The sequence below is a fragment of the Pseudopodoces humilis genome, chromosome 12 (assembly GCF_049639895.1).
Source record: "Pseudopodoces humilis isolate 2021_Gansu_Grassland_sample_001 chromosome 12, ASM4963989v1, whole genome shotgun sequence".
Classification (NCBI taxonomy): domain Eukaryota; kingdom Metazoa; phylum Chordata; class Aves; order Passeriformes; family Paridae; genus Pseudopodoces; species Pseudopodoces humilis.
In genome coordinates this window covers 9,288,882-9,315,432 of record NC_142211.1, presented here as the reverse complement: position 1 = coordinate 9,315,432, position 26,551 = coordinate 9,288,882, and the positions used below count along the sequence as shown (strand labels likewise).

The following is a 26,551-nucleotide window of genomic DNA, read 5'->3' as shown; positions in this document are numbered from 1 at the left end:
TTGAGCACCTCTTGAGGAATCAAGAGGCCTTGCAAATTGCTCTGGAGAGTTTTACTGGGCAGATTTCAGTTCATGCCCCTGCACACAAATTGTTTAATTCAAAATTTAATTTTGTACCAAAAGATAAGAGGAGTCAGAAGCCCCTTGAGGCTTTGACTGTTTTTACTGATGCTTCTGGAGCATCCCGAAGGTCAGTAATGACCTGGAAGGATCCTCAGACGCAACAGTGAGAAACATATGTTGAGTATGTGGAAGGATCCCCTCAAATTGCTGAGTTAGCAGCAGTGGTTAGAGCATTTGAGACATTTTCAGAACCATTCAATTTGGTCACTGGTTCAGCTTATGTAGCAGGAGTGGTTTCCAGAGGATAGAATGCAGTCCTCAAGGAGATCTCAAACAGAACTTTGTTTGAATTGCTCTCAAAATTGATTTATGCAGTTTCCCATCAAGAACATCCCTATTTTTTATTTATGAATACCCGTTCACATACGATATTACCTGGTTTCATAGCAGAAGGGAATAGCAGAGCTGATTCCCTGGCTGCTGCCCCTGTTGGGCTGGCCAGACTCCCTGACCTGTTCCAACAGGCAAAACTGAGCCACCAAATGTTTCATCAAAATGTGCTGAGTTTGATTCGACAGTTTAATCTGAAACGAGATCAAGCCAAAGCCATTGTGGCCACATGTCCCCACTGCCAGCGCACCATTCTGCCATCCCTGGGTGCTGGAGTCAATCCAAGGGGACTTGAACACTGTGAAGTGTGGCAAACGGATGTAACACATATCCCTGAATTTGGACAAGTAAAATATGTACATGTATCCATTGATACCTTCTCTGGAGGAATTTTTTCCTCGGCCCATGCAGGAGAAAAAGGTGTGCATGCCACAAAGCACCTGTTGCAAGCTTTTTCTGTGCTAGGAATCCCTAAAGAAATTAAAACAGATAATGGACCAGCATACATTTCTAAAGTGTTTAAGGAATTCTTGCAGGAATGGGGAGTGAGGCACAAGACAGGAATCCCCCACTCTCCAACAGGTCAAGCAGTGGTAGAGAGAGTACACCAATCACTCAAAAGAGTTTTGAAAAATCAATGGGAAAACGAAGTAAAGTTAACACCACGGGGAAGATTATGCAAAGCCCTGTTCAAGCTCAGTTTTTTAAACTGTTCTATGGAAGATCAAAACCCCCCAGTGGTTAAGCATTTCTCCCCTCATGGCAAACACAAGCTCAAGGAGCATCCACCAGTGTTGATAAGAGACCCTGAAAGTGGAAGAATTTAAGGCCCCTACAAATTAGTGACATGGGGAAGAGGATGTGCTTGTGTATCAACACCCCTGGGTTTACGATGGGTCCGACAGAGGTGGGTAAAACCGTACATTGGAAAACATCCCACAAGACCCCCCAATATTTCAGTGGCAGAAGTTCAAAGAACAGTCAGGTATTTGGGTGGAGAAGGAAATTCAGATTCTCCAGTCTACCCTGACTTTCCTCTGTTGAATCTGTTTATTGATGAATTCAGCTAATGTTTTTTGCTCCTTGTTTACCTGTATTTTAGGAAGAAACCATCCCCAGCATGACAGTTTTGTGGATCATTTTCATTCTCCCAGTGCTGATGCCAGCCTCAGAGGCTTGGGTTGTCCCACAGCCCAGAAAAAACGTATGGGTTACGCTGGCAGAAACCCTCAAACAAGACCACATCTGTTTGTCTACAGCAGCAGCAGAAAATCCAATGTCAACATGCCTGGTGGGTATCCCAGCAAAGTTCGATGAACTCCCATGTAGTTTAAAAGCCCTATTTTGCAAGGTTAATTCCCACCCCCCCAATACCAAAGTTGAAGTTATAAACAGGCAAAGTGGTCGGGTTCTTGAATTCTTTTCCCCTGTAGATAACCCATTTACCCTCTGGCAAGGGTGGGCTCAAGAACTGCCCATTTTCTCAGCAGAACCACAGGAGTTTGAAGTCCTGGGTTCATCCCCTGCCATTTATTGTGTGCATTTTAATTTTGAACCTCTGCACCCTAAAGGATACATGTTTCTCTGGCAGCACAAAACAGAATTTCAGGATGCCAGCTGGTGTTAATCCCTTGTTACCATTAACTCAGATTCCACCCCTGTCGGACGCCCCCATATCCTTGAAAAAGATGTGGTTTTTATTTGTGGTGATCGAGCTTGGGCTGGCATCCCCTCTTACCTGGTAGGAGGACCTTGTACCATTGGGAGACTTTCCTTGTTTACTCCCAACAAAACCCATATTGCAAATTGGCAAAACAGAATTGTAAATTTGACCCGAATACAGAAACGCAGTTTGGCAAATTTGACGAACACTGCAATGAAGAAATTATTCATTGGGCAAAAGGGAAAAGAGTTGCCGTCTCAGTGTTTTTGCCCTGGGTAGCAGCAGCAGCAGAAGCCTTAGGTGAATTAGGCCATCTTGAATGTTGGATTTTAAAACAGGCTAATTTAACCTCTACTTCCATCAGTAACCTCCTAGCAGATGAGGAAATAACCAGGCGAGCCACCTTTCAGAACAGGGCAGCTATCGACTTTTTGCTGTTGCTGCACAATCATGACTGCTCAGAGTTCAAAGGACTTTGTTGTCTTAACCTAAGTTCAAGACGTGAAAATGTCCGTTCCACCCTGGACAAGATGCAAAAGTTAATAGGAAACATCAAGCAGCAATCTGAAGACTGGTTTACAAACGTCTTTTCAGGGTGGGGAATCTCCAGGTGGCTGTCTTCTGTTTTCCGGACTGTTATAGGGTTTTTTGTAATTGTTGTTGTTGTTTTGTGTGATATATAAATGTATAATTCAGGTTCTTTTATGTGTATATAAGTAAATAAAAACTGGATACATATACCAAGCAAGCAAGGGTTGCAGCAGCAACAGCTCGGAGCCAGAGGAAAAGGACAATTTGCAAAAGAACAAAGTGGCACCAGAGAAATCAAGGCCCACCCAGGCGAGGTACTAACGACACAGTGATTCGCACCTGATAGACTGATCTGGTTGTCCAGGACCATGAATCTCAATACTCATTTCCTGTAACTCCCCTTCTCCCTCGGAACTTCGGAACCTCGTTCACAAACCAAATAGAAAATATCTCCACATCATGCATCTCAGAAACTCAGTTCCTGTAAAGCCACTCAAACCTTTTCCTCCCTTCTCGGAAATCTAGTTAACAAACTTACAATAAATATGAATATGCAACAGACTCGGAGAGGAAGAACTGTGCAGCCTCAGGCTATAGAAACTGTATAAAAACCCACTCCTACAGAAGACTGACGGTGAACTTGGGGGAGTCAGGGCAGTAAAGACTGATTCAAAGTTCACCCAGCGTCGACCCCAGGCTCGACGCTTTAGCCTTAACTGTGATTGTGGTTGTTCCTTTTTTTGACAAATTTTCACAAATTTTTAATAAATTTATTATTAATAATTTTGGCTCTATTTCATTTATAGCATTTTGATTATGTTTTCTGTATTGCAACGTTGGTGTATTACCACCACTACCAAGTTAACCTCTCCTGCACCCCATATAAATGCTGTGGAATTCCCAAATCTTAGAAAACCCCAAACCCCTTCCCCTTCGTTTGAAGAGATAAAACTGAGTTCCCTTCCTTCTTTTAGAAAAAATTAGGGGGAGATGTTACAGTAAGAGTTGTTAGAATATTAAGTTAGTTTATGTTAGTAGTTGATAGCTTGGAATGTACTCTTCCCCCTCTCCAAGTCGCGGCTTTTCCCCTCCCCCCCCCCCGCCTCTTCTGTGAGCTCACTCCTACACCTCTGTAGGCATTTGAAGAAGTCTGTGTCTGTTATTTCTTATCTTAGCATGTTTAGCCTTGATTTGTAGAAAGTTTGTAAATGTGCTAGCTGTGAAAAATAATTGGTTCTCTCTGATGTTCCCACCCTCTGAAGAAACCCTGTTAAAAGAAACCCCCAGACCCCAAACCCTTTGTCTTGCTCTCTGGATTTCCCTTCACAGAAATAAACTGTGGAATATAATTCAGCAGAGGAGTTCACCCCTTATTTCTTTACACATTCGAGAGACTTGAATTCCAGAAGTGGATCAGTGAGCCCCAAATTCAATCCTCTGCTGGCTTGGAGCCAGAGTGATCACTGAGCTAGCTGAAACACTCTGGGGGTTCGAGTCAGGCAACAACAAATATTGTTTAATCTAGCGTGGTCTCTCAAACAAGTCAAACTGCTAATGCAAAACAATATCTCAGAAATTCAGCCAGCTTGTTCAACTTGTGAAGTTCTTTTGAAGGGTAGACAGCCTGGTTATGAAAGCGTAACCCTTTTAAGAGATGACTGACAAGAGACACAACTGGTCTTGTGGGAATGGGATTGGGAATTTTGAATAGAATTGATTCAGAAGTGCTGCTGAATAAATTGTCTACCACAACTGGGGATTGTGAAAAACGAAGTTCACTCCTGTAAAATTTTAGAAAGGTTTAATAAAGACAATAAGAGACATAAAGTAAAGCAAAGAGTTACGGCCGGGTGCCTTGGCGCTCTGCCAAGAGCACACCTGGTATCTCAGGGATACCCCTTTTATCCCATCCTTGCTGTGAGGGGTTAATGCATATTCAAGCATGTCCCCTCCCTGGTTTCGCCTTCTTGGATCATGCTCTTCACAATTTTATTTTCTGCTGGTCAGCATATATTTTTGCTGGTCATCATTATTCTAGCTGGTCAGCATTATTTTGGAGTTTTTGGTTTCCTTTTTTTTTTTTTCTGCAGATGGTCACTTGTTGATAAGAGTCCGGGCCCCTCATCCTTCCTCTGAGAGCAGATGGGCTTCATATCTTCCCCCCCCCCCCGCCAACATCCTGGTACTGGCTTTTTGATAACAGTTTGCTCTCCATTTCCTGCTGCTGATAACAGCCTGTTTTCCACAGCTTGATCCTCCCATTGTCGTGCCTGTTGGAGTTATCTTGCCTTGTCCAGATGAAACACATCCTTACCATTCAGAATTCCTATCTAATCCTATAACTTGCTAAGAGAGAAAAGAATATAGTGAAAGCATATAATATATATTTATCAGAATAATTGTGAAAAGCCAATATTTACAACATGAATTCACAACAGGATTTAACCAAATTACAGCAACCATTGCAGTCATCCTTATCGGCTTTGTGAACCCAATAGTGGTTGTGTCAAACATATTACCAAATTGGGAAATGGTAAATGTAAATGATCACAAATTAATAATTGACGCACTCAGTGCTACACAGAATAACATCTCTCTGGCTCTTAGCTGCATTCAGGCTCAATTGTGGATGCAGTCAGTTACTGCCTCAATTATCAGAGAGGGCAAAGAAGGCACCTTTCCCACTGAGATTTGGAAAATAGTTTGGGACAATGCCAATGATTTTGAAAAAGAATTTCAATCTTGGTGGAATTCGGTGAATTTTACCTACGATCCCACCACAAACACAGCCACAGCTTTTGTGTTGACAATACGTAATGCTTCAGTACATTCAATTTTTCCTATCATTGCATTGGGGCTGAATCATGACGGAGCTGTTCTTTATCCTTTAGAGCATAGGGAATGGGCCCGTCAGATTGGTGGGAAATGGCAAACTGTTGGTTTAGACAATTGTATTGTCCGGGAACAACAAGGGTTTATCTGTGAAAGTAATGTAATCAAAACTCAAGACATTTGTCTAGACACAGAACAAAATATCTGTCATTTTGAAATCCATCCTAATGAGACTTCTGAAACAGTGCTTGTGTATATAGTCAATGGATGTGTATGCTTGAGAACTGCTTGTGATAGTACGCTTGTGGAAAGCATAATAGTAGATACTAAGAATCATTCAAATTTTTGTGTATGCAATTTTACTGAGATTATTGGATGTGACTTTTCTTATTTAGCTCCAGTTACTTCGTACTATCTTTTGCAGTTTAATTATACTTTGATTCATCATTCAGTGCCTGCTCCAATTGGAATGAACCTCACTCTGGTAAGGCAATTGTTGCTTCACCAGGATTTAATTTTGGAAAAGATCAAAAAGGATGTGTAGTAGTGCATATTTCTGGGAGTTACTTAGTTTCTGTGTAAACCCTCCCTGCACCTGTGACGTGTTTTTCCCCTCCCCTCCCTGTCTCTGAAATGTTATCCCCTTGGTTGGTGTTATATGTCTCCCCGCCCCTCTCCCGAGGTTTCAAAGAGTCTGGGAAATGTATCCCCTGTCTCTTCTCCCCCCTGGACGCCAGCCAGAATAAACATCCTCTGTTACCCCCGAGGGAGAAGCTGCCCTTTGGTCTTTTTTCTTGGTCGTGAAGAGACTTCCTGACCCCCCCCCCCCCCCCCCCCCGTCTACAGAGCAAGCCAGGATTACTTCGGGGGGCAAAGGGAGGTTACTTCAAGGATGGACAAAAGACCTTAGTTACCGTTCATCACAATGTAAAAGAAATACATAGTGTCTTGGAAAGAGTAAGGAAAGATGCTGAACATAAGTGGTGGGACACTCTTTTTGGGTGGTCACCAACTGCTACAGGTGTTTTGAACAAATTGTGTCATCCTATCATCGTCCTCTTGGTTTTGGTTTTACTTGGTTTTGTTCTATCAGCAATCTTATACATCATGAATTGTAGGATGATGAGGCGGTTGACACAATTGACTTCCATAATGAGTGCACACAATATGGTTGGTGCTTTACATGTTGCCGATACCCTTAATGTTATTGACACTTGACAAACTACGCAGGCACTACAATAAGTAATTGGCCATTGTGACCATGAAGTTAATAATTTTTATTGTGTTGTATTTTAAAATGAAATTGATTGTTTGTTTTATGATAAGAAAGCAGTGTGCAAGCCTTAATTGAAATTATATATATTGATTAGTTTTTCTTTTTAAATTGCATATATTAATTTTTTGGTTGTTTTTTTTTCTTTTCCTTTTTCCTGTCCCTTATCTTTTCCCTAATGCTTCTGTTTTTCCAGGATATACTACCAACTGTAACGAGTCCTGAAGACTTCAAAAGAATACTGTAGAGGAATTTCGCAGCAGCACTACGACATTGTGCAGAAAGACCTTGCTTGACGACGATCATGAGCCACGGGGTGGTGTAAGAGATGGTCTGAAGATTCCCTCATCTGTCTCATGACCGCCACAAGGACACTAAGACCTACTATTTTCAGGTCCTTCACTATAACTGGCAGGATAGGAGTGTTATAGGGGGACATACATGGTTTCAAAAGACTAACCTTTAATTCAGCATCAGGCTGCAACCCCTTCCTTCCTTCCTTCCTGCCTTCCTTCCCTTGAAAGAGGGTATTGCTTTTTAAACACCAGTTGTCCAGGTCTCCTCAAAGTAATGTGGAAAGGCTCCATATCCAGTTTTCCATATTCCCCTGGGACTTCCCACGCCTCTGGGTTCACTCCAGCATTCACACAGTGTTAGCCTCCCCATTACTCCCACAACAGCAACTTGCATTTTCAACTCCAGCTATCAAATCCCCTCCCAGCAAATCAGTCACAACAAGGAATAATCAGAAACGCATGCTTTTCAAACCCATCTCACACATTCAGCAAACTCATGGGTGTCCCTGTGTTACTTTTATTTGCCGGCAAAACTCAACAAACACATCTTTCCCACTTATGAAAAGAACATTTGAACAACTGTTCCCCTTTTGGCATAAAATTCAAATTACGATAGCAGATCCCAAAACAATTTGATCTGACTTTGCCACAAGCACGGGATGTAGTGAATACTTGCTCACAATGTCAGCAGACTCTTTCTTTGCCACAAACATTAGGTACAAACCCATGAGGGTTAAAACCTAATGACATTTGGAAAACAGATGTAACACACATATCAAGCTTTGGGACTTTTAAATATGTCCATGTTTCTATTGATGCCTTTTCAGGATTCATAGTAGCAACAGCACACAAGGGTGAGAAATCGAAAGATCCCACCTGGCATTGGCTCCATGCCTTCAGCACTGTCGCAGTATTGTCACAGTACAGCTGGCCTGGACTGGACAAAGTAAATCTGACCATAACACAAATCCAATTCAGCTAGCCTAGTTCATGCCTGAACATGTCTCTGGATAAGTTATAGGGGACCCTTGGCCAGCCTCATTCAAGCTGAGAGGAAAGTACACGACTGGCCAGGGAGCTGGGCAGGGAGATATCAGCCAATGCCTGTCTAGCCCAGGAAATTTGAATTGAGTATTTAAGTGAGCTCTGAATAATAAACAAGGCTGTTGTCTCATGAGCACCTGGAGCACGAGTTGTGGATTTTCATCTCTTGACCCACGACTGTCACGTTACACAGCACCATGGGTGCCCCTTGTCTTGGTTCTAGAAGACAGGTGTCTGCTAGGGAGAGCAGGAGCCTCCCTTGGGATGAAAGAATGTAGACCCCCTCCCTCCGAATTATTATAAATTTGAAATCAAGGGGCTTTCAGGCAGAGATCTGGGGATAAGAATAACAGTTCTTTACTAGTATAACCAGGCAAACAAACAAACAATAACTACAGCAATAACAAGAACACAGAACCAGGGACCCCGGGACAGCTTTCTCGGCTGAGATGGGATGGAGGAGAGGTTTTGTTTTCACAAACCCCCTCGGGCGGGCAGTCCCGGTGCTCCTGCAGGGCTCCGAGGAACAGTCGTCTGGAAACAGCAGGGACGAGCTGAGATCCTGGGCTGGTGGATGAGGTGTATCAGCAGCTCCGCGGCGGTGGCTGCCACACGTCCCGGCAGGACAGGGGGTGAGAGGCGACCAGCAAAGAGGGGAGAAGGAGAAGAAGCAGCCGCTCCGTCTGGGTGATGACGAAATTCCCTTCTTTCCACCGCAGCAGCTCTGCGACCCAGCACACAAACGTCCTTCCCCGAAGCCGAAGAAAAACAGCTAAAAAACTGTCCCCACCCTCCTTTTCTGCCCCCTTCCCCCCCCCCGCTGCCACCCCCCCCAGCCCCCCGGGCCCGGCTACTCTTTGTCCGTTGTGAGCACCCCTAAGTACCGGTAGTTAGGTTGTCCCAGCACATAATGGGTAAAAATTCCCTGGGCAGGCCAGAAGGACAAAACAAAAAAAAGACACCTAACCCTCAACACCCCTCAACAGGTAAAAACAGATAATGGACCCACATATACATCTCATATAACACAAGAATTCTTCCACAGTTGGGGTATCAAACACATCACAGATATTGTCCACTCCCCAACAGGGCAAGCAATAGTCGAAAGGGCACATTTCACATTGAAAAACATGCTACAAAAAGAAGAGAGGGAATCCAATAGGCATGCTCCCTCAAGAGCAGCTTGTTGTGAATTCATGTTGTAAATATTGGCTTTTCACAATTATTCTGATAAATATATATTATATGCTTTCACTATATTCTTTTCTCTCTTAGCAAGTTATAGGCTTAGATAGGAATTCTGAATGGTAAGGATGTGTTTCATCCGGACAAGGCAAGACAATGGGAGGATCAAGCTGTGGAAAACAGGCTGTTATCAGCAGCAGGAAATGGAGAGCAAACTGTTATCAAAAAGCCGGTACCAGGACGTGGGCAGGGGGGAAAGATAAGCTCAGCTGCCCTCAGAAGAAGGATGAGGGGCCCAGACCCTTATCAACAACTGACCATCTGCAGAAAAAAGGAAACCAGACTCCAAAAGAATGCTGACCAGCTAGAATAATGATGACCAGCAAAAGAATTATGCTGACCAGCAGAAAATGAGACTGTGCAAGAGCATGATCCAAGAAGGCGAAACCAGGGAGGGGACATGCTTGAATATGCATTAACCCCTCACAGCAAGGATGGGATAAAAGGAGTATCCCTAAGATACCAGGTGTGCTCTTGGCAACGCGCCAAGGCACCCGGCCGTAACTCTTTGCTTTACTTTATGTCTCTTATTGTCTTTATTAAACTTTTTAAAATTTACAGGAGTGAACTTCGTTTTTCACAAAAATTGGGGGCTCGTCTCGGATGAAGCATCTCGCCCCGGGGAAACCAGGAGATTCCAGGCGGGGGAAGGCGCCTCCCTGCCAGCTTTGGTAATCCACTTTGGCTCTTCTTGTGTCATCGGTGGTAGCAGGACAACACCAGGAGGACAAGAGAGAGACAAGTAAAGCAAAGAAAAATAAAAAAAGCAAAGTAATAAAGCGCTCCTTCAAAACCCCATAATCTTTCAGGACCTGAACAGGAATTGGTAAGTACTGATCAGTGGGGTGGAAACGGGGGGATGAATGTGTGTGAATGAGACGCAAGCTGGTTACCCCAGACCTGCGGAGCAAGAGCGGAGTCCATACTACCGAGGTTCCTATCTTTCGCGAGAAAATAGGCCGGGAATTGGACGAAGCGAATGAAAAAGGAGTGAAAGAATCCCCCCGGGGTTACTGGGACTGGGGTCTCAGGGAGGGGTTGGACCCCTGGAAAGGAAGGAGTCGGGAGTTCTTCTAAGTTCAGTGTACTAGGAGACGGGACAAAAAGGGGATAAAAATTAATAAATCCCCGGGAATATTGCCAGGTTGAGGGTGCAAACCACGGGAAGTGTGGGATACAGTACCCAAGAAAATCTGGGGGGGTTGGCCAACAACATTGAAGGTACCTTATTATTGTATTGTCTTGGTGTGAGTGAAAGTGAGTGTGGAAAGTTAATTAAAGAAATGAGAATGCATGTGTGAATGAGAGATCGTGTATAACTGTATCTTGAGGGGGGAAGGTGGACTGTAACAAGAACACTGAGAGAGGGATTTGGGGTTTGTTGGTTTTGTTGGTGGTGTTGTGAAGGGTGATTAGTGCTTTAAAGAAGTGAACTTGTGTTTTGTTTTTTTTTTTTTAAGGGAGTTAACATAGGCGTTTTAAAGAAGTAAACTGGTGTTTTAAAGGAGTGGAATTGGTATTCTAAAATAGTACAATTGGTGTTCTAAATAGTGGTACTTAAAAGGAGTAGGGTGAAACAGAGAACACTTGAAAAAAAAAAAAAAAAAAAATGGGACAGAGAACCAGTAAACTGTCCTTAAGAGAAAAAAGAATTAATAAAATACCAGAGGATATACCTCAAGATAGTCCCCTTGGGGTCAAACTAGCAAATTGGGATACAGATCCCAATACAAAGGGGAAAGACAAAGTAAAAATGATCCAATTCTGCATGAAGGAGTGGGTAAAAAAGGAAATTAGACCTGATCATGTTTACTGGCCAAAATACGGGTCCTCGGAGGCTTGGACCTGCCAGGCTCTGAATATATTTGTGAATTCAAAAGAGCCATACAATCTAGAAGAAAGAGAATATGCCTCTTGCTGGTTAGGAAACACAGAACCTCTGGGAGCCAGAGTTTTTAAAGTATCTAAAACTCCAGAGGTTGAGCAAACAGAAAATAAAAAAAAATGGGACCCCCTTGATGTCTTACCTCCACCACTAGCACAGGGAGCCCTCCCGCTGCAGCCAGCCGCAGGGGTTCCCCAGCCTCCGGGAATTCCTCCGCCTCCAATGGCGCTGGGAATCCTCCCACCCCTGCTGATGCTGGGAATTCCACCCATCCCGGGAACTCCTGCCCCCCCCCTTCGAACCGGGGAGAGCGCTGCGTGTCCCGACTCTGGCCTCTGCTCCACCCACCCTGGCGCCCCCGGCTTCACTGCCGGACACCAGCACTCCGGCTGCAGCAGCTCCGGCTTCAATGCCGGACCCCAGCAACTCTGCACAGGCGGCCCTGGCTTCACTGCCAGGCCCCGCTCTCACTCCTTCTGCACTAGGGATCCCAGCTTCCCTGCCGGACTCTGTTTCTGCCTCTTTTCCTTTGGAGAGTTCAGCGCCTGCTGCCCAGATAACATCTCTTCTTAATGAAGGGGCACCATATCAGAACACAAGGGGAGCAATTAAAGCTCAAAAGCAGCCTGATAACCTCTGTGTTACCAACACTAATACAAAACAAGGGAAGGGGGGTGTAAAAACAGATAGACAGGGAGAGTGGAACCAAGAAATCAATTTATTCCCATTACGAGAAGTACCTATGGGAGGAGTCCAGGGGGGAATGGGATTTGTGAATGCTCCTTTAACTTCTACAGAAGTTAGGAATTTCAAAAAGGAGATTAAAGGGCTATTAGAAGACCCTATAGGTACGGCTGAACAATTAGATCAATTCCTAGGGCCCAATATTTTCACTTGGGAAGAAATGCAATCAATAATGAAAATAATATTTTCCCAAGAGGAAAGAGATATGATTAGAACTGCTGGGATAAAAATATGGGAAAGAGAAAACCAACAAGGCCCACCGGGAGAACAGAAATTGCCAACTGCACCTCCTAATTGGAACCAGAATGATGAAGTTGGGAGGGGAAGTATGAATGATTATCGTAATTTGATAATCAAAGGGATAAAGGAGGGGGCGCCCCGAGGGCAAAATGTTAGAAAAGCCTTTGAGGGACAACAGGGAAAAGAGGAAACTCCAACTGAATGGCTGGAAAGGCTCCGAAAAAATATGAAACAATACTCTGAAATAGAACCTGAGTCCCTAGCAGGACAAGCCCTGCTAAGGGCCAATTTTGTCACGCGGGCATGGCCAGACATTAGGAAAAAACTAGAAAAATTGGAGGACTGGCACGATAAACCGTTAAATGACTTATTAAGAGAAGCTCAAAGGGTTTATGTACGGAGAGATGAAGAAAAAGCTAAAGTGGAAGCAAAAATCATGATAGCCACTATGAGGGAAAACACTTTCCAGAAAAATCTGAATCAAAAACCCTCAGGAATTCCTCCTAAACACTCAGGGGCTAGAAGTGGGGAAAAGGGAAGAAATAAAAATCCAGCACAATCAAAATTCCCGGGACAACACAGGAATACCTGTTTTTATTGCAAAAAGGAAGGGCATTTTAAACGAGAATGCCCTCACTTAAGGAGGGATCTAAAGATATTTCAAGAGACACCCTCAGAGGAAGAATAGGGGAGTCACGGGCTCTATTTTTTGGGGGACAAATACCATCTGGAGCCTTTGATAACTTTAAAAGTGGGCCCCCAAGAGGAGACATTAGAATTTATAGTTGATACTGAGGCAGAAAGGACTTGTGTTGTTAATATTCCAAAGGGATGTGATATAAGTAATGATACTGTAAAAGTAACAGGGGCAAAAGGGGAAGGGTTTAAAGTTCCTGTCATTAAAAATGTGGTCATAGAAGGAGAAACAAAAATAGGAATAGGAGATGTTTTACTAGTTCCTGGGGCTGGCAGCAACTTATTGGGAAGGGATTTACAGATACAATTAGGAATTGGGGTTATCCCAGTAGAAGGGAAAATTACAGCCAAAGTGTTAAAACTTGACCAAGAAGATGAAGAGAAAATTATCAAAGAAGTTTGGGCTGGAAAAGGAAATAGGGGTGGATTGAATATTGACCCCATAAGGGTCACTATTGAAAGGGAAGAACGTCCCATACGTGTACGTCAGTATCCTATTTCTTTGGAGGGGAGAGAAGGCTCAAAGCCAGTAATAGAAGAATTGATAAAGGATGGGACATTGGAACCTTGTAAATCTCCTCATAACACCCCTATACTCCCAGTAAAGAAACCTGATGGAAATTACAGATTAGTGCAAGATTTAAGGGAGGTAAATAAAAGAACACGAGCCCGTTACCCTGTGGTTCCTAATCCTTATACTCTTTTAAGTAAAGTCCCACCTCAACATCAGTGGTTCAGTGTGGTGGATCTTAAAGATGCTTTCTGGGCCTGCCCACTGGCAGAAGAAAGCCGAGATATTTTTGCCTTTGAATGGGAAGATCCAAATACTGGGAGAAAGCAACAATTAAGATGGACAAAATTGCCACAAGGATTCACAGAGTCCCCAAATCTATTCGGGCAAGCCTTAGAAGAGATACTACAAACTTTCCCCACTCCTGTAGGAATACAAATTATCCAATATGTGGATGATCTCCTAATATCAGGAGAAATAGAAGCTGAAGTTAGAGAAGCTACTATAAAACTTCTGAATTTTCTTGGGGAAAAGGGACTCAGAGTATCAAAAGGAAAGTTACAGTTTGTGGAATCAGAGGTAAAATATCTTGGTCACCTGATAAGCAAAGGTAGCAGGAAATTAAATCCTGAAAGAATTGCAGGGATCCTATCCCTTCCTCCTCCCTCTTCAAAGAAAGAGGTTAGGAAACTGCTAGGAGTGCTGGGATATTGCAGACTGTGGATGAAAAGATACACACAAGCAGTAAAATTTTTGTATGAGAAATTGACAGGGGGAGACCATATAAGATGGACTAAAGATGATGATGATAAATTAGAACAATTGAAATTGAAACTAGCCTCAGTACCAGCCCTAAGCCTACCCTCCTTAGAAAAACCCTTTCATTTATACGTTAATGTGGAAAACGGAGTAGCTCACGGGGTTTTAGTTCAAGAATGGGGGGGGGGTGAAGAAACCAATAGCCTTTTTATCCAAATTATTGGATCCAGTGAGCCATGGCTGGCCAGTATGTATTCAGGCAATAGCAGCTACTGCTATTTTGGTGGAGGAAAGCCGTAAGCTCACCTTTGGAAGTAAATTATTTGTATGCACACCCCATGCTGTCCGAAATGTGCTAAATCAAAAAGCTGAAAAATGGTTAACAGACTCCAGGATGTTAAAATATGAAGCAATCTTAATTGACAATAATGATTTGACAATAGAAACAAGCAGGAGTCTCAATCCAGCCCAATTTCTGTATGGGGAGCCAAAAGATGATTTGGCACATAATTGTCTGGAAATCATACAATGCCAAACTAAAGTTCGGGAAGATTTAGCAGAACAAGCCCTTTTGGAGGGAAAAAAAATATATGTTGATGGTTCATCCAGATGCTTGCAAGGAAAAAGAATGTCGGGATATGCTGTAGTTGATGGGGAAAATATGCAGACCATCGAAAAAGGAAGTCTACCTTCAAACTGGTCTGCTCAATCTTGTGAATTATATGCTCTAAAAAGAGCACTGGAGCATTTAGCACATAAAAAGGGGACCATCTATACTGACTCAAAGTATGCCTTTGGAATAATTCATACCTTTGGGAAAATTTGGGAGGAAAGGGGGTTACTAAACTCAAAAGGGAAGGGACTAGTACATGAGGGACTTATTTTAGAAGTTTTAGAAGCATTAAAACTGCCTGAGGAGATAGCTGTAGTACATATCAAAGGACACCAAAAGGGAATGACACCTGAAATAAGAGGGAATAACTTGGCGGATCAGTAGGCTAAAGAAGCGGCAGAAAATGGGGACAAACGAGTAATGTTAATTTTAACCCCAGACAGGGAAGAATTGGAAATCCCTAAATTTAGTGAGAAAGAAGAAAAAGAATTGCCTAAGATAGGGGGAGAACGGGATCAGTCTGGAAAGTGGAAACTCCCTGGTGGGAGACAGTTACTTAATAAGCCACTCACCAGAAAAATATTAGAAGATATGCATCAGAAAACTCATTGGGGTACTCAGGCTTTGTGTGATCACTTTCTAAGGGATTTTGGATGCATTGGAATTTTTGGGGTAGCAAAACAAATAACTGAAAACTGCATAACTTGCCAAAAGGTAAATAGAAAAATAATGAGAAAAACACCATTAGGTGGCTGTGAATTAGCCTTACGGCCATTTCAAAGTATTCAAGTGGATTTCACTGAACTTCCCCAAGTCCAAAAATGGAAGTTGCTATTGGTAATAGTAGACCACTTAACTCACTGGGTGGAAGCTATTCCCGCTGCCAGGGCCACAGCTAATGTGGTGTGTAAAACTCTTTTGGAACAGATTATTCCCAGGTATGGAATGATTAATAAAATAGACTCAGATAGAGGAACACATTTTACATCTAAAGTCTTACAGCAAATAACCCAAACCTTGGGAATAAAATGGGAATTGCATACCCCCTGGCACCCACAAAGTTCAGGCCGGGTGGAAAGAATGAATCAAACTTTAAAGAAGACCTTAACAAAATTAATGATTGAAACCCAGATGTCCTGGGTAAAATGTTTACCTCTGGCTCTATTAAGGGTTCGAACACAACCCAGGTCAGACCTGGGAGTGTCACCCTATGAAATGATGTTTGGACTACCCTTCCTTACCACCCGACATGAAACTGCCACTTATGAAGTAGGGGAAATAAGTGTCAGAAAATATGTCACCACAATTGCTAAAACACTTGAAAACCTAAGGCTAAAAGGAATGATCCCTCCAACCACCCCTTTGGAGTTCAAAATTCATAATATTCATCCAGGAGAATGGGTACTGGTAAAGACATGGAAGGAACAATCTTTAACTCCTCAATGGGAAGGTCCTTTTCAGGTACTGCTGACAACGGAGGCTGCAATCCGGACCAGGGAGCGAGGTTGGATCTACGCCAGTAGAATCAAGGGACCTGTGAAAAGACCTGAGGAGTGGATTATAACTTCTGAACCGGGTGATACCAAATTGACTCTAAAGCGGGGGCTGGGTGGTAATGAACTGGGACAATCCACAGGATCCAAGGGATGAGCAAAGAATCACGCCTAATTGGGAAGTGAGACCAAGCCTGTATCAGTGGTTTCAAGTCCTGCCTGGACAAGTTCTGAGACACCTTCGATATCCACCTTGGGGAGGAATACTCCCTCTCCAAACAGGAGGATCGGGGCTGTTTCGGTCGGGAAATCCTCATATTTTTGCTTTGGCCTGTGATCTGTATAAAGAAGGGGGAGAATCACAACTTCCATCAGTGCCACACCATATACCTTGTCTAAATCATCCCAATACGGGACATGCTAGCTGGGTTAAATATAAGTGTTTAAGTTGTGGGAAAAATTGGTATTGCAGCTCACACAATCGGCGTTCTTGTTGTAGGGAGTGTCGAGCACATAATAGATCCTCTATCCAAATAGAATTGCAGGCAACTGAAATAATAACTCTGTTCTGTGGATGGGAATTACTGGTGCCTGTTGAGTGGGAAATACCTGAAGAACGGTGGGATACTACTGTTAGAAGGTGTCAAAAGAGATTTGCTTGGAAATTACAAAAGAGGAAGTGACAAGGAAATAGGGGGCAAGACCAGATTGGCCTCTATAACTCGCCACCAAGAAGAATATAAAACACCTGCTGTGAGCCGCAACCTCATAGGCAGGATGGGTGGGGGTGTAAGCCATACTGGACCCCTATTATTCCTTCTTCTGTCACTTATCCTTTTCCCTTTTGGGACCCCAGCAAAGCCATGTTACAAATGCTATCGAAAACTTTACATGGAAAAACGCCGGGGTTTCTTTCTTATTACCCACACCAATATCAATAGTCACTGCTATAACCCATCCAAGTTAAGTACCTGTATACATAAAGGAGAAAAATATTGGATCACAGAAAACTTAGGAGTCAGTGGTACTAGATTGGGAAGCACTTGCCCAAAAGGGGAAAAATGGATTTGCTTCTCAGGGGCGGTCAAGGGAAAGACCCAAGATTTGATAAAAGAGCAAGTGATATGAAAAAAGATAAAACCAACACAGCAACCTAAACCTAACTTAACCTCACGTCAGGACCTGTATGCAAGGCTCAAACAGCAATTAAAAGGGGAAATAGATATCTCAAGACTAGGGAAAAACCTGTTTGTGGATTTAGGGGAGAGGATAAGTAAAGAACTTAACATAACGAACTGCTGGGTCTGTGGAGGAGCCTTGATGACGGAGGAATGGCCATGGAAAGGTAGTAGCATAGGCCCGGTGGAACTCCTTAAGTGGAACCGGACCAATATAAGAGGGGGGACTCGACCAGAAGGATGGATTCTAAGTTCAACAGTGATAGGGGAAGAATGTTTATGGCGAACTGGTAAGGAATTTATTAAAGAAATAGGGAAAACTCCCTGTAAAAGGTATAAGGTTAGCAATGGAACTTCTACATGGTGGATCCCAGAGGAACCAACTCTGTATTGGACTCAAGGAAAAGTAAAAGAAAAGAATTGTGTGTATGATAATCGAACCAGACTCTTCAGATGTAATGGTAAAGGGAAAAATCCTTACTCTGGAATCCCAGAAATATCTAAATTTTGGGAAAATATAAATCAACAGAAAAATGACTATTGGAAGGCACCAGATGACTTATTTTGGATATGTGGGAAAAGGGCATACCCAAAGCTCCCTTCACAATGGAAAGGGAGTTGTACTCTGGGAATCATTCAACCAGGATTCTTCCTTTTGCCAGGACCAGATGGAGATCAATTGGGAGTGCCGGTTTATGAGGACCTAAAAAGAAATAAAAGGGAATTGTTTGGAGGACCTCAAAAATGGGGAGATGAGGAATGGCCCCCTGAACGCATACTAGAAACATATGGGCCAGCTACTTGGGCACAAGATGGAAGTTGGGGATATCGAACCCCAATTTACATGCTAAATCGCATTATAAGACTCCAAGCTGTAGTAGAAATCATAACCAATGAAACAGCTGGGGCTATGGAATTAATAGTCAGTCAGCAACGCCAAGCCAGAGCTGCAATATATCAGAATAGACTGGCTTTGGATTATCTATTGGCTGAAGAGGGGGGTGTTTGCGGGAAATTTAATACATCAGATTGTTGTTTGCAAATTGATGACAATGGAAATGCCGTTCTAGATATCGCCAAAAACATCAGAAAAATAGCCCATGTGCCAGTCCAAAAATGGGAGTCAATGATGACCACCAATTGGTGGAATAACCTGTTGGGGACAGAATGGTGGAAGAAGCTAGGTTTCTTCCTCCTATGCGCTACAGCTGGTTTAATATTCCTTCCTTGTCTAATCCCCTGTTTCATCCAACTAATCACCAAAGTGGTGCAGGGCATGCAAATAGTAGCAATGCCTACAGACCCAAAATTGGCTACATCTGGAACGGCACAAAAAATCATGATATTAAGAAAACAAAATAATGTGAAAGTTCTGCTAGAAGAAGCTAAATTGATATGTGAGAAAAATGAACGAGTGCTAGAAGCTAGGAAACAAGAATTATTGCTCAAGCCAAATGATTTATAAAAAAAATAAAAGGAGCAGCTTGTTGTGAATTCATGTTGTAAATATTGGCTTTTCACAATTATTCTGATAAATATATATTATATGCTTTCACTATATTCTTTTTTCTCTTAGCAAGTTATAGGCTTAGATAGGAATTCTGAATGGTAAGGATGTGTTTCATCTGGACAAGGCAAGACAATGGGAGGATCAAGCTGTGGAAAACAGGCTGTTATCAGCAGCAGGAAAGGGAGAGCAAACTGTTATCAAAAAACCGGTACCAGGACGTGGGCAGGGGGGAAAGATAAGCTCAGCTGCCCTCAGAAGAAGGATGAGGGGCCCAGACCCTTATCAACAGCTGACCATCTGCAGAAAAAAGGAAACCAGACTCCAAAAGAATGCTGACCAGCTAGAATAATGATGACCAGCAAAAAAATTATGCTGACCAGCAGAAAACAGACTGTGCAAGAGCATGATCCATGAAGGCGGAACCAGGGAGGGGACATGCTTGAATATGCATTAACCCCTCACAGCAAGGATGGGATAAAAGGAGTATCCCTAAGATACCAGGTGTGCTCTTGGCAGCGCGCCAAGGCACCCGGCCGTAACTCTTTGCTTTACTTTATGTCTCTTATTGTCTTTATTAAACTTTTTAAAATTTACAGGAGTGAACTTCATTTTTCACAAGCTTGACAAAGCAACCTCTTAAAAACGAGATTCACTTAATAAATTATAAAAAGAATTTAATATAAATAAAAGACAATTAGGAGACAAAAGAAATAAAGCAAAGGGTTAAAACGGCCGGGTGCCCTGGCGCCTTGCCAGGAACACCCCTGGTATCTCAGGGATACCCTTTTTATCCCCTCCTTGCTGTGAGGGGTTAATGCATATTCAAGCATGTCCCCTCCCTGGTTCAGCCTTCTTGGATCATGCTCTTCACAGTTTTATTTTCTGCTGGTCAACATATATTTTTTGCTGGTCATCATTATTCTTGCTGGTCAGCATTATTCTGGAGTTTGGTTTCCGTTCTTTTTGCAAATGGTCAGGGCAGATAACAGTCCGGGGCCGTCATCCTTCCCCTGAGGACAGCTGGGTTTCATATCTTCCGCTGATAACAGTTTGGCCTCTATTGTTCTCTTGATAAGAGCTTGGGCCCCAGTGTCCTTGCCCTCTGGGGTTTCCTTGCCTTGTACCTAGGAAATTCTTTTAAGCTTAAGACTTGTTAGCAAGAAAAAAAAGTACATACATAGCTAAAAAGTATTTAACCATATAATATTCATCTGCGAAAGCCAATATCACAATACAAGTTTATAACAAACCTATGTTTTAAATTTTTTTAATCTCTCCAGTAGATATGACTTAACTGCACATAAAAGGCTCCTGGGTCAGACTGCTGATGGAGAAAGAGTTCACTCACAAGTTAGATACAAGGATGTACATAGTGGTCAGTGGAAAGGTCCAGTTCCACTGTTAGCTTGGGGAAGAGGCTATGGGTGTGTCTCTTTACCTACAGGACCATATCGACTCCCAGCAAAATACATCAAACCCATCCAAGGATGACAACAATGAAACCTGTTGTCTTTCTTCTGCTGTACTGCTATCAAATGGTGGGAGAATCTACTGGGCCCACATCATACAACCTCCGCTGTTTCAGCCTCTGATCTGGTGGGATCTAGAGCCTACCCTCAACAGCAATGGAACAGAATGGGTAGAAGGAACTTGGCTTCGTCCCCTGGATCAGGACATTGTAGATACATATAGTAATAACACTACTTTTGTTACTGATCTACTGCCTGTATGCTTAACATGGAATCGAACAAGTACCTCTACCTTTACCTTGTGCTAACTTTTTTATACAATTTCATTTAATGTATGTACACTTAGAAAATGCAAGAAAATTGACTGCTATTACATTGCTAGCCATTCTGTCTACCTCCAACAAATCTGTGGATGCTACTCCACTGTTGGAGCTTTTGCAGGTGTGCTTGGCTTGTAGCCTCTTTATAAAAGGATGTTGTCTTAATGTAGTGCCAAATAAAGAATGTGGATCAAAAGTGTAATTTCTCTCTCCTTGCCTCCTTTGGGCTGAATTCTCTGTGGATATAACTTTTCCCTAGTCTCTCAGCCTCCTTTGGGCTGAATTCCTCTGGGATCCTCCCTCATGGGGGGTCCCACTTATCTCAGTCCGTATTATTCGATGAAAACTCCTGAGCTCATTAGAATCTTGTTTCTCGTGTTTATTAACAGGTGGTCACAAAACTTAACAGGTCTCTTCAGGCTGGTCACAAGATTAATCTTTGCAATTTGGCACATTTCTTTCTTCTGATGGTACAAACAAGGCCTTGTGGCACACTTCATGTCTAATGCACAAAATGGCCCCGAAATACGCAGTTCTTTTATCTTTATACCTATTTTTACCCAATTAACAATAGACACGTATATTATTTTTCTTAATGACCCAATGATCCATCACCTCTGTGATGCACTGCGGTATTTTCTATCCAATCACTTACTATTACCCAAAAACCTCTAGGAGAAGAACATGAAGAAGAAAGAAGAAGGGACAAGGGACAACACCCTAAATCCTCCATCTTGTCTCCTGTTCTCTAAACTAACTTTTTCACCCAGTGATTTAAAAAACTTTCTAATCTACACACTTACACTTTTAGCTTTTTTCATCTAACTTCAACATTTGTTTTCATGTATCACTATGAAAACATGCTCATGAATTTCATATTATATGAAATTCAGTGTTTTTCTAGATCTTATAACTAAGTATCAGAAACAAGGGCACACACTGTATTCCAGACTCCAACAAAAAGAATATATGCCTTGACCCACATCTGAACTACAGAGCATGCTGACCCTAACAGTAGACTGCCAAAGAAAACAAGACCATAAAATTTTCCTGCTTGTTGAGCAAAAACAAGGATCAAACAAAGGTCTGCAAACATCTGGTGGCTTCTTTAAGATAAAGGCATCATTGAACGTTGGCATCAAGATCTTAAGCGTCTTTTGTCTGTTTTGAAAAAAGAGGGGGAGGTCATATCTCCTTTGGAAACACTACATAAAGCTCTCTATGTATTAAATTGGAAGAATCCTGTAAGTGACCATACAAATCAGAAACAATATTTGCTTCCAATAAATTTTCATTTTTCTCCTCCTTCAGATGCCTTGGTTAGGCATGAAGTGTCTGTACAGATTTGGGATCAAAAAACAAACAGCTGGCAAGGGCCAGCCAGGTTGTTAACTTGGGGTCATGGATATGCTTGTGTTTCCACAGGTGATAATACCTTTTGATTGCCTGCTAAGTGGGTGAAGCCCTGGATACTGAAGCAGAAACCCGAAGTTGCTGGCGGTGGAGACAACGACTTGCCCCAATAATTGATCTAGAACAACTCATAGGAAGAGAGAATCTGGGCACACCATCTACAATCAACTGTCAAGAGCTAGTTGCTGCATTCCTAGAAAGGAGGCGCACAGAAATTATTCAGCCAAATTGTGGTTGTAGTGGTTGGCTGACATCTTATGTATATTGTGGGAATTGTTATCAAACATTTTATTCTGAAGATAGTGTAGAACTTTTTTTAGGGTGCAATAGGTGTAGAAGACAGCTTCGATATAGCTATTTGAGTTTGTTAAGACAGTGGCTAAATAATTTTGAATTAACTTTTGATCAAGCAGAAGAATTATTTGAAAGTGAAGAAGAATGTAGATTCGCACAAGCCTATGTAAATTTAACACAATTAGTAAAAAGAGCAAAATTTATTGCATTTACTAAAATAGCTGATTCCAAATATCATAGTTTGTGTATGAAGCATTATGAAGAGTATTATGGCGATAATAATAATGAACTTTCGTGTTTTGATGCCGTTTATAACGAATCAAGAACTAGAAACTCGAGCTAATTTTTGGGTTACATGGGCCAATCGAACTAACAATCCTGCCTTTTGTTTGCACCTGACAGCAGCTATTGATCCTTTTCGCACCTGTTTAGTTGGAGCTCCTGGGTATAACCTTGGCTTTTTTAATGGTTGGGCCACCAACAATTGTTCTACTGCTAAAAACACTAGTCATTGTACTGTCATGTTATTAGCAAGTTTAACTAAATCTTTGCCATGAGATCCTCAAGAAATAAATTTACTTAGTAGCAAACAATTCCACCCCAATGAGACTGGATGTGTGAAATTTGGACATTGGAACCTTACTGGTCGTAAAATGCTTTGGCTTACCCCAAAACAGCCCAAATTAGCAGATGCAACGTTTTTGTGTCGACATCAATCCTATGGCTAGGATAATTCTCATGTTCATATTTTCATAGACGACTCTGCAAAAGCTTTACCCCCGAGAGTTTACCTTATTTGTGAGATCGTGCATGGCAAGGTATTCCGAGATATGCTCAAGGAGGTCCATGTTATTTAGGTACTTTAGCAATGTTAACACCTAATGCCAATACTTTGAGATCTCTAAAAGCAAATAAAGTTAAAAGAGATATATCTACTTTGTCTCCTGATTGTGATGATGATGTACCATTATGAAGTCATACCGCACGATTTTTTGGAGCCCTTGTTCCTATGTTTGGTACCACACATGCTATGTCAGTAGTAGAAAAACTTGCTTGTTGGGCTGTAAAACAATCAAATGTGACCTCTGAAGTGTTGTATCAATTATCTCAAGACATGTCAAGTCTTAGACAAGCAATGATTCAAAACCGAGCAGCCATAGATTATTTGTTGTTAGCACAAGGAAATGTGAGGAGATTGAGGGAATGTGTTGTTTCAATTTATCTGATCATAGCGAATCTATACATCAAAAATTACAGTGGTTGAAGGATCATGCTGAAAAAATTACTGTTAATCATAGTCCTTTAGATGAATGGCTGGAATCTTGGGGAATTACCTCCTGGATAAAAGAGATCATTAAAACAATTGGTTGGATTTTATTGATTGTTATAATTGTGTTACTTGTAGGCCCATGTTTGATCCGTTGTTTGTCTGGTCGTATATCAGCCATAGCTGATTCTGTTTTTGAAAAAAGAGGGGGAAGTGCTGGAGCTTTTGCAGGTGTGCTTGGATTGCAGCCTCTTTATAAAAGGATGTCGTCTTAATGTAGTGTCAAATAAAGAATGTGGATCAAAAGAATATATGCCTTGACCCACATCTGAACTACAGAGCATGCTGACCCTAACAGTAGACTGCCAAAGAAAACAAGGCCATAAAATTTTCCTGCTTGTTGAGCAAGAACAAGGATCAAACAAAGGTCTGCAAACATCTGGTGGCTACTTTAAGATAAAGATAGTAGCGTGTATAGAAAAGAACGCAAACAATATTATAAATCAGAGCTATAAGGTTGTATGCTATTTTTAGATGCTTGGCTTAAACTATATAAGTAATGCAAGAGCAAGAAATAAAGGTCTCAGTTCCACATCTCATTGGTGTGCTGTCTGATTCCTGCCTTAAGATTGGACTTCAACACTCCACCTCATTTCCCGAAATGTCGTTTTACACCATCTCCAACATACGGCGTTTGGAATGGACATCATGTATAGGACAACGGCCATAACAACAATTCTTATACTATGGGAGGGTAACTGACTGGGCACCACATGGTATCTTTAAAGAAAGTGGGACAAATACAACAATTCTCCCATCCCAAAAGGTAAACCACAGTATTTTTTGGCATGATGGTGGAATGGCTGGATCATGAATTCAGTATTATTTAGGTAATAATCAGTCCTATGTGCACAAAAAGTTGTGGAAAATGTTGTTACCTGCTTTTGGCAATAGGATATACCAAGTAAAATTAGATAAGAATGCTACAGTTGCTAATTTAACACTGCAAGAGGAACAATTACTAATGACTTATACTTCACACCCATATGTTTTTGCTTTAGCTAATGATTTTTCAATTGATTATAGAAATGGTTTGTATTTTTTATCCACTGATTCTTTTGTTTTCAAATAATGTATAACCTATGGAGATATGTGTAACTACTCTGTCCTTCCATTTAAAAGAAGATCTGAAATTTGGGTACCTGTAAACCTTACTCAGGCCTGGGAAGGACAGGATGGTCTCTTGCAATTGGCTCAAATAGTCCAAGAGGAAATCCAAACGAGTAAGAACTGAGTTCACAAATTTCTGGGTTGGTTAATCTTTGCTAATGTTTCTGCCATAATTATATTAACCACAGCTTCTGCGGCTGTTGCTGCCTTAACTCATTCCATTCAAACTGCCCATACTGTGGGACATGCTTTAACTAATATAACTGTTGTGAATTCATATTGTAAATATTGGCTTTTCGCAAGTATTATGATAAATGTTATATTCTATATGCTTTTTGCTATATTCTTCTCTCTCTTAGCAAGTTATAGGCTTAGAAAGGTGTTGGTTTTCAAGCAAGGCAAGCACCCTGGTTCAGAGCCAGCACGGTGGCCCCCTTTGGCCACTCGGACCATAACCCACAGCATCAATGTGATGGATGGCGAATATGGTGTTTATTGCAGGGGAATTTAACATTTTATAACCTAGGGTCATTGTGTTACTCCCATCTGCTTTCGTCACAGTTAGGTGCTATTGGCTAATTGCAGGAGGCCTTACTATCCTAACAGAGAGGGGGGTTTACTAACTTTCCGTAACATCCCGAAATCTTCAGATCGCCAGGCCTTAAACTACAGCATATTCCCCTCTCTCTATGAATAACTAATTTGCTAAAATATAAGGTGTATTAGTCTTAAAAAATTCTAATGTTATTTTCTATATACGTATCTCTAAACACTTTGTCTAACTTATCTATATTATAAAAGTTTTAAAAATTAATAATATAAAACTGAGTAAAATATAGGATACACTATACTTAACTAAAAAGCTAAAAGCTTAAAAAATGGATTCTACACTTTTCATTAGTAAATATGAGGCACATGCGGTGACTAAGTGTATTTTTAGAGCATCTGTTGCCTTTCTATAAACAGAATGTTAACTTTTTCTAGTCGGCTCTTAACAAAGGACACAAGCTTATTTAAAATACATGGTCCAAAGATTAACACAAGTAAAATCATCACAACTGGTCCAATCAGGGTAGACACCAGGGTGGTCAGCCACGGAGATTGGTTGAACTAAGATTGGAACCAGCTTTGCTGAGCTTCTCTCTCCGCCTTCCGTTGAGACAGCCTGTCTCGTAGCTCTGCCATGGTGTCTCTCACTACTCCGGTGTGGTCTGCGTAGAAGCAGCACTCTTTTTTCAGGGTGATACAGAGGCCTCCTTGCTGCATGAATAGAAGGTCGAGATCTCGCCTGTTCTGCAAAACAACTTCAGAGAGTGAGGAGACTGACTTTTCTAGAAAGGATATGGATTTCTCAATTCTCTGTAGATCTTCATCTACAGTCATCTGTAGCTGAGAGAGACTCTGACTCTGGGTTACCAGGGCGGAGACACCAGTGGCTGCACCGGTTGCTCCCAAGCCGAGCAGCATTGCTATTGACAGTCCTGTCAACAGCTCCCTTTTCTGAAGGCAGACTGCTCGCTCAAGGTACTGGTTCATTTCTTCTTTGGAGTGATATAGGACTCTGGGGATGATAACAGATAATACACAAAAGTCAACAGAGGAGTTAAAGCTTTGGGTATAAATACAAGGACTAGACTATTAAAACACTTGCC

The 26,551-nt window shown here is 41.9% G+C and overlaps 2 pseudogenes; both read left to right on the top strand.

The window, feature by feature from the left end:
- The first annotated feature begins 1,345 nt into the window (after positions 1-1,345).
- LOC148183350 (uncharacterized) lies at positions 1,346-5,545 on the top strand (annotated as a pseudogene).
- Positions 5,546-5,948: 403 nt separating this feature from the next.
- Positions 5,949-24,004, top strand: LOC148183349 (syncytin-2-like; annotated as a pseudogene).
- The last annotated feature ends 2,547 nt before the right edge of the window (positions 24,005-26,551 follow it).